The following is an 8,927-nucleotide window of genomic DNA, read 5'->3' as shown; positions in this document are numbered from 1 at the left end:
TACAACCTGCTCCCACTCAGTGTTACCAGGAGACAGTTACTCCAGAATCCGAAGCCAATCAGCTAGAACTCCCAAATTAGACATTATTGTCAAGATGCCCAAATCCCACAAACGTGCAGAGCCCTTCTGTTTCCGCAAACTAAGATGTCAGTGTCCCCAGAACATTAAGGGTCGGAATGTGAAATATTTGAATTGTTTTCTTCTTCATATAAACTGGTAAACATATAAATTTGGTGGTTGAAAAAAGACCAATAGCCGTAAAAAGTGGCTCTAGAAAATTGTGAGCAGATAAAGTAAAAATCTAAAATGAGTCCCAGAAAGATGAGTGCAGTCGACATGCAGTAAAGTCAGACCTTTAGACTAAAACATGTTATAGCATCTAAATCTACATGATGGCATGGTACTTAAAGGCAGGGTTGGTAATGTTGAAAAGCTAGCAAGATTTGAAAGTAGCATCTCCTCTGGGCTTCATCTACTCCCTCCCCCTGCCCTCAGGGCTCCCCACACACACAGAAATGCATGAGCGTCGCTGCTTTTTTCAGATTTAGTCTTCCTTCTCTTTTCTTTTTTAACAGGGCAGAGCTCAGGCTTGTGCATTGAATATAGTCATGATGGGACATGACTACAGTATTCTCAAATATCAATATTCTGTGACTTGATCATCTATTAGAGACAATAGTGAATTGCTGCTTTATGTCCGGATGTTGCAACATTCTATCATTCATATATATATGTATATACAGTATATATATATATATACATATATATATATATATATATATATATATATATATATATATATATATATATATATATATATATATATATATATATACATATATATCAATAAAATGAAAATAAAACGTTTGTTATGGCTCAGCAGCTCTGTTGGCTTGGCCTGCTGTGTACTGAACATCCAAAAGTTGTCTGAGGAGGAGGCTGTGATCATGTCTCCTCTGTGTTTACCCACAGCTGTTTAACCAGGGATCGCCAGCGGCTGTGCAAAGGGGGCCTGAATTATTCTGCCTCTGCCAAATGAGGCAGAACGCAACTAATTCTATTTGAGCTTTACCACTTGAGTCAACTTTACGACCCAATTAGCTCCCTAAAATAAGAAATGGGTAAATGAGAGACTTAGCATGCTTCGGAAAACTGAAAACTGAAACAAAATGCAAAAACATGAGGCTGGAACTTGTCGTTTGTCTGAAACAAACTGGAACAGGCATGTTAAGGGTAGATGTCGATGAGTAGTCATGAGCAGGCGCAAACACTCAGGATGAGTCGGAGATGAAATATAAAAGATGGGATTTCTATTATTTCCCCAATTAAGGCCCAATGGCAAAACTAACAATTAACAAAACCAAAATTAAACAGAATGGTGGAGGCTGGGGGTGTGGCCTGGACCAACTACCACTTTACTCGTTTGAAAGCCATGATGTCTATTTCTCATGGGTGGGCCAAATTCTTTGGGCGGGCAAAGCAGAGAAAGGGGAGGTAACCTTGCCCCTAATGACCTCATAAGAAGGAAAATTCCAGATCGGCCCATCTGAGCTTTCATTTTCTCAAAGGCAAAGCAGGATACCCAGGGCTTGATCACCATTTCTATCCACAGGGGGACCATAAACAGGCTGGGGGAACTCATATTAACGTTAAAAAAAAAAATTGTTCTATTTTTTTCTATTTTTGTTATTTCCACTCTTCACTCTAACCCCAACCGGCCCGTCAGACACCGCCTACCAAGAGCCTGGGTCTGACCGAGGTTTCTGCCTAAAAGGAAGTTTTTCCTCGCCACTGTCGCACTGTTGCTTGCTCTGGAGGAAACTACTAGAACTGTTGGGTCCTTGTAAATTCCGGAATGTGGTCTAGACCTACTCTATCTGTAAAGTGTCTTGAGATAACGCTTGTTATGAATTGATACTATAAATTAAATTTAAAATTGAATTGAAATAAAAAATAAATAAAAAAGTTTAAAATTTGGGTCATTTCCTGTTACCCGGGAAGTCATTACGTCCTTTAAACCCAAGGATCGTGGCAAACTTTCCTTTATACAACAATGATAGCACATGTTGGTAAGCCACAAAGACTACCTATTACCCTCTGTTACCTTTTAAACTCAATAAACAGACATAAAGTCAACAAAGACATGTAAAAACATTTTAAACAGAGGATGATGTATTGGTGTTCAAAATCTGCGCAAAAAAGCTACGGGATTACTGTGGGGATTTGATGAATGGCTAGGCTAACAAATGATTTAAAAACCGTGTGATAATTAACAGAACATATTGACACTCTAAACAAACATATATAGGCAACATTTAAACACTCAGTTACACATTTACAAAAAGTCTTCTTCAGTGCCTGGCTCTTTGCCGTCATATTTAGACGCGCTTGGTTAGGTGAGTCTCAATTCAATTCTGAACATTATGTAGTACCCATTCCACATGCTGACAATCAGAGGTGTTGAAATGTGTGCACCACCACGAAGGGTTCACTTCAGATCGCCACAAATAAATCGCTGTATGGAAAACCCCTAAAATAACCCTGTCCGCTGGAGGCTATGTATTTGGCTGATATTTGTGCATTTAAAAAAAATGCTTTCATTTCCAAATTCAATTGGATTAACTATTCAGTGATATTACATTCCTCACTCTTCAGAGAACCAATATGTTGGCTGTTGACTGCAGGCACAGCTCAATAACAGCCACAAAGAAAAAAAGTACCAAACTGCTGGGTATCCAACATCCTTTATGTTTTGACTAGCCTGCTTGGTTTGAAAGAAACAAATTGCGATTGAGATATGATTGATAGGTTTAGATTGATTATCTATTGACCAGAAACTCATTGTTACGCTGGATTATTAATTAGCATCACATTGTCCGGACCAGGGGTGGACTTCAGGGGAGTTTTTCGCCATTTTTCAAATGACAGCATTCAATTAACTTTACAAAGTGCCATTACTATTTCGTCTGTAGTCTTGACTACAGAATTAGCTTTTTGTAAACTTTTTTTGTAGAACATGAAAAAGTGAAGCAGACATAGAATAAAATGCAAATATGATGTCACTATTTTGCAATTCATGTGAAAATAGGCCCTTGCATTGCAATTTGGTGTTTAGTTCATTCATTAGTGCAGTCACATCAACAGCAAATGCAAGACCACCGATCCAGTTTACATCTGAAAGCTCTGGGATGTCTTTGCCTTTTATATGAAAAACTTTAAAATCTCTGCTCTCAGGTCCCATACTCTTTTGAACACCTTGGCCAGGCTGAGCCACCTGAAAACTGTGTGGTAGCCTATGTCTGTTCAGTTTCATGCTCCTCCAAAAGTGACACAAACTGCCTTTGATTTAACGCTCTTGCCCTGATGAAATTAACTGTTTGTTACAACATCAATAACATGGTTCAGATTTAGCACTGACTTACACAACACCTGCTGATGTATAATACAATGCAAAAATACCAATTTCAGTTCTGAGTTCCACTTCAAAAGTCCGACAATTTTTCCTGTCAGAATCGGACAACCATCGGTTGTAACACATGCCAGTTTGTTCCATTTAGGTCCCATTTTGTCAAAACATGCATTTCCCTCAATGAAGAAATCACTCCCCGTCGTTGTCCCTTTCATTGACCACATTGCTGCCAGATCCTCCGTTATCTCAAAGTCTTTCATTATCCCACGTACAAAAATTAGTAATTGGGCCGTCGTGGACATCCCAGTTTTCAGCCAGAGCCGAAACGATCTGCTTTGCTTTGCAGCTGAATCTCCAGGTTTCCCGTTATGTCCTCAATTCTTCTCGTTACAGTTTGCCTGGAAAGAGGCATGTTCTCAAACCCCTCTTTTTTCTCTGGGCATATTAGCGCAGAAGAGTCCCACAAACACTCTTTGATAAAGTCCCCTTAACAAAATGTCTTACGGTTTTTGTCTTGACTGCTACATCCCTGGATGTGCAACGCTTGGTAAAAAAGCCTTGTTGCTTTCGCAGTTTAACTAGCAAAGCTTCAGATGTCCGTGCCCGCCCTGCATGGGTCAAGCTGTATTTCTCTGCGTGTTTGGTAGTAGTAGTAGTAGCAGTAGTAGTGGCGATTCAAATTATAATACCACAGCGATCTGTTCTGTGCTAACTAAGCACACGGCTTTACCTTTGACTTCAGTAAACAAACTTAAAAGTTAATGTTTGGTTAAAAACTTGGCGCCCTGTATCAACCTTTCTTTCTTTCCCATGAGCTGACATTTTTGAGGTATAACTGCTCATTCACGTCCATGTTAAGGTCTTGTAAGCTCAGTTCGCGGCTCTCATACACATTGCAGTTCTTATTATTATTATTTTTAATTGTGACTTGCAACCAGAGAAGACAAAGCTGCGTTTGTTCGCACAAAAAAAAGCAATTACACAAAACTCTCAAAATGTTCAAAATAAAAGCAATGCAGTTGTACTTCATGCATGATGAACATTTAGTTGAGTTTCAGCCTCAGTTCTGCCAGGCCAAGTAGTCAAGATGCCGCTAACCGCCAATAACACGATCGCAGCTGGTCAACTCCCCTCACTGCTAAATGGCTACTAAACGCTGCATTAGTTTGCTCCTAACTGCCTGCTACTTTAATTTGCTCTAACTGATGCTGCTTTAGTTACTGTTAAATGCTTGCTGCTGCATTGATGCAACCCACCTCCTCAGCTCCACCTTGTCATGTATAACGTGGCATACGCTTGTTATTGTTGCTGCTCTGTTCATACGGGGGAATAGTTTAGCTCTCCCAGTTTTAAACTGTGTAAGCGTCCCCTAATGCTGATGTTCTCTGCTCTTTCTTGGTGCTCATGAAAGGTCAGGGGACTCCTCTGAACAGAGCCATACTGCCAAATTTAATTTGCAATTTATTCAATACCATTTCTTAGCATTTTTATTGTCTGCATTGTTATTGACTTAATGGACCTGACCTGAATTTGCGTTTGATCTCTAACTTCCCATCAACCTCACATGGGCCTGTTAGAGCCGGCCAAAGGTTCTGGTTTAGAGCATAGCTGCAAACTCCAGTGGGAAGATAAATATGTTGTCTCTGCTTACTATGCATCCTTCTTCACACTCGTCTCCTCAACCACTTCTCTCCTTCTCTCTGCTACATTTGAGGATGGCATGCAACACAAATCAGATGGATAATACTTACAGAAGACATAGTTAGGGTACAGTAGCCAAAATGTGCATTACCACGAGAGCATGTGATAAAATTCCTGCTTTTCTGGAGAATTAAGGTGCGTAAAGGTGTGTAAAACTTCCAGAGAAATCAGGCATGGGTGTTTTGATGCATATCATACGCTGCTGGCTTGAGAGGCAAACCATGGTGTCCCATAGAAAATTTATATAATTTTGAACTAAGCTTTGCTACGCACCACTTTTATTTGTCAGCCTCTGTCAGAGGGGCATACAAAGCTTACGTTAGCAATTTACATCACAAACATGTGGTCAAGCACAATCTAGCATCAAGTGCAATGGTCATAAACTATTTAGTTCAAAATGAAACATGCAGGTGACATATTTTGCATTCAAAATGCTGCATTTTCCCCAAAGGTGACAGGTTTTAGGCTGTATAAGAGGCTCACTGAAATTGAGTAGATTTCTTTGTGATCTCTCACTGTAAGGCCACTCTGGCCCCATCATATCACTTGAAACACAACAGCTTACAAAAAACAGAAAAGAACCAGGATCTTAAGAGAAAATCACTCCCACCTCTCACCTATGTCTGTAAACAAACACACAACTGCTGACAGACTCAGTGGTCACATCCTTTTGCTTTTCCTGAACAGAAACCCCTCACCATCTGTGGCTGGATTTTAAATGTGCATGTGGGAGATATTCCTGTTAATGCTTAGTTGCCTGCAGACAAAGGCACGCTTCCAGGTCTTAGTGTAGAGGATTTGGCTGAGTTATAACTTGCATATGTATATTGCTGGACACCATCTGTTGAGTGTCTTCTGTCCTTCTGTGGTGCGCATGTGTGTGCAGTGACGAGATTTCCAGTATGATTATTATGGGAGGAGTTTGGATTTGCATGGCCTTGAGAACGCTATTTTTATTCCCCATGGACGTGTGTATTGAATTCGTATTTTTCTTATGAAGAAGAGAAGAATCTGCTTGTGTTGGATTTTAATTAACCAGTTCAATTATCATCAATTATGTAAAGACATTTTTAGAGTTCATCAACCTGTTACTCTTCTTTTTAAGTCATTATGATCACACTTGGTGAGAGAACAGTTTTTGCTGTGTGCTTTTCAGTTAAATTTCAAAAGAAGCATCATTGGCACTCATAATTAATTCTACTGTGTTTAGACAGAGTGAAAAGTGAGTTTCAGGGAAATAACCTTAGTAGTCTCTTCAGGGCGAACAGTCCTGAGTCCTAATTTTCGTGACGGATGCTAGGCTAAAGCTTGTTTTGCCGATAGCACCGTTACTCTGTCAAAAGATGGGGAAAAATACAAGTACATCAAAATATTTAATTCTAGGTTTAAAAATTTATCACACATATAAGTATATAATATACAATATGTATAATATATAAAAGACAACTATACATGCACAAGGAAATGTGTGCAAGTTAACAAAACTCAAAATCTAGAAATCCTTTAAATTGCACACATACTTCTTAAGCTATTTTTTAAATTACTTTATACCAAAGGATTGATTAAAATATAAAGCAAAAGGTTCTATTTTTATATGGGTGTTCTCTAGATGGTCTTCATACACATATAATACATTTTGCTGAGAATACATTTTCATTTGATTTTGAATGCAGGATGTGACTGGCAATGGACTGTTTTTACGTTGCTGTATTACTACTTTTACCATTGTATGCTCTAAATTCTTTTTTTATGATTTGTTTTATAGGAATAGGATATAGAAACACTGTGATCACTGAGTCAGTCTGTCTCTTTCTCTCTCACCACCTGGAATTCTTGACCAAATAACAGCTTAACGTCATATAATAATTTGACGTTATTAATTAATTTGACGTTATTAATTAATTTCCCATATTTTTGGGATCAATAAATATCTATCTATCTATCTATCTATCTATCTATCTATCTATCTATCTATCTATCTATCTATATGGATGACATGGCCCTTGTAAAGGCTCGGTAGCTTTGTATCGCTACACCAGTAGATTGCAGTGATGACTCATGCAAACTAATGCACATGTAAAATGAACAAGCAAATTGTGGTTCTCACAAAAACTTGAACAAGACATGAGTCAACCTTAGCAACATTATTAGAAGGTGGAGGAAGGCAGTGAACACAGGTCGGCAGCAAACCAGCTGCTCTGGATTACCCCTCACCTCCTGTACGGCTCCATATAATGGCCATATATACAAAAAAATTGTCATCAGTAGAGAACGTCTGAGCAAAACTGGTTGAGAGCAGACGTATTGCAGATAATGGAGGACACCCGTTCTTAACCTCGACTCCCCACTACACATCCACTTAGCAGGCTATTTCAGTAGCTGCATGTACGAGGACATATATACACGAAAACAGAACTTAAAGCGGATATGTGAGTACTAACGAGTGGATGATGGCGGGTTGTTGATGGGCATGGTCCATTATTTCTTCCATCATCTGTTATTGGGTGTTTGTATAACTGTCTTGGTAATGGCTGGTGTTTTTTATTTTGGACCAAGGTCCTTTATTGTATGTCAAGGTAAAGTCTGGCCAGCTGAGTTCCTGCTGTGTCTGAAAAAGCTTTGAAAATTTTAGAAACTGTGTCAGTGCTGGAGTAAGGTCTGGCTACACCGCTTATCTATTCTGGGATAGGGGAAACACCGACTAGACTCTTTAAATTTAAACATTTAAACAATCTTCTCAGCCAAAGCCAGAACAACTGCAGTGACAGTTTTACATTATTAAAATGTCAAAAAATGTAATAAACAACATATTTCATAACCAACTTTTTACTGGCTGACTGGAGTGCATAAACGGTGTGAAAAATGAAGACACAGCTATCAGGAGTATCTTTCTAATCCCAGGTAGTATTAAAACCACCCGCAAGAACAAACAAGAGCAATCATGCTCAAATAGTAATACACTCTCTCTTCATGCAATAAATAAACAGAAACCCAGTACAGCACACACGCAAACTGGAGTCCTACTGAAGATTGTATTTGTGGAGCATTGACATCACGAGTGATGGGCCCTGGATGACAAATGTCAGGCCGGATCTGTCACCACCACTGTGTGAAACCACTGTCCACTGAGTAAAGGAGCATAAATCAACAGAAACTTCACACTGTGTGAACCAGGGACCACACAGATTATTGGTGAACCACAGAGCAAAAGCGCTTAGAACAACATCTGCACAGTGTGTTCATTTGTTTCACAGGACAGTCAAAAGTGAGTGGAGTCTCTCCTGTCTTTGTTATTTTATGCTAATAATCTGAAGTGGACAAAAAGGAGCAGAACCAATATGAGAGAAGTGGATAAAGTGTTTTTCTTCTCTTTTTTTATTTTTTTAAAGTAACCTGCACTTTAAAAATTGCAGTCTCTAATTACCATTATAATCCCCTAATGGCTCAACCTACCTAAAATGTTGCTGTAACCTTTCTAATGGCTTATCAAGAGGGAGTTTAGTTCACATTACTTTAGGTATATTGCTGAGGCTGTGACCTTTGAAAATGGGAGCAAGAAGAAAAAAAACGACAATATTGTGTTTTAAGTTAAGATACCAGTGTTGACTTTAAAGTGTAAAATCTGTTTTATTCCTAATGTTTAGGTCGTCGGAGATGAAAGGTTCTGAAGCATTATATTACATGTAGGGTCCGCAGTATAGTGGGTGTTTTTCATTTCCATGGCTGCTATGCTCTGGTACTTGCACATACACACACATGCACATACACATTCTGTGACACACAAGTAGTTACAGAATTAGAACAGGTCTCTCCAGAC

The sequence above is a fragment of the Etheostoma spectabile genome, chromosome 2 (assembly GCF_008692095.1).
Source record: "Etheostoma spectabile isolate EspeVRDwgs_2016 chromosome 2, UIUC_Espe_1.0, whole genome shotgun sequence".
Classification (NCBI taxonomy): Eukaryota; Metazoa; Chordata; class Actinopteri; order Perciformes; family Percidae; genus Etheostoma; species Etheostoma spectabile.
Note: the sequence above shows the minus strand (reverse complement) of the source record.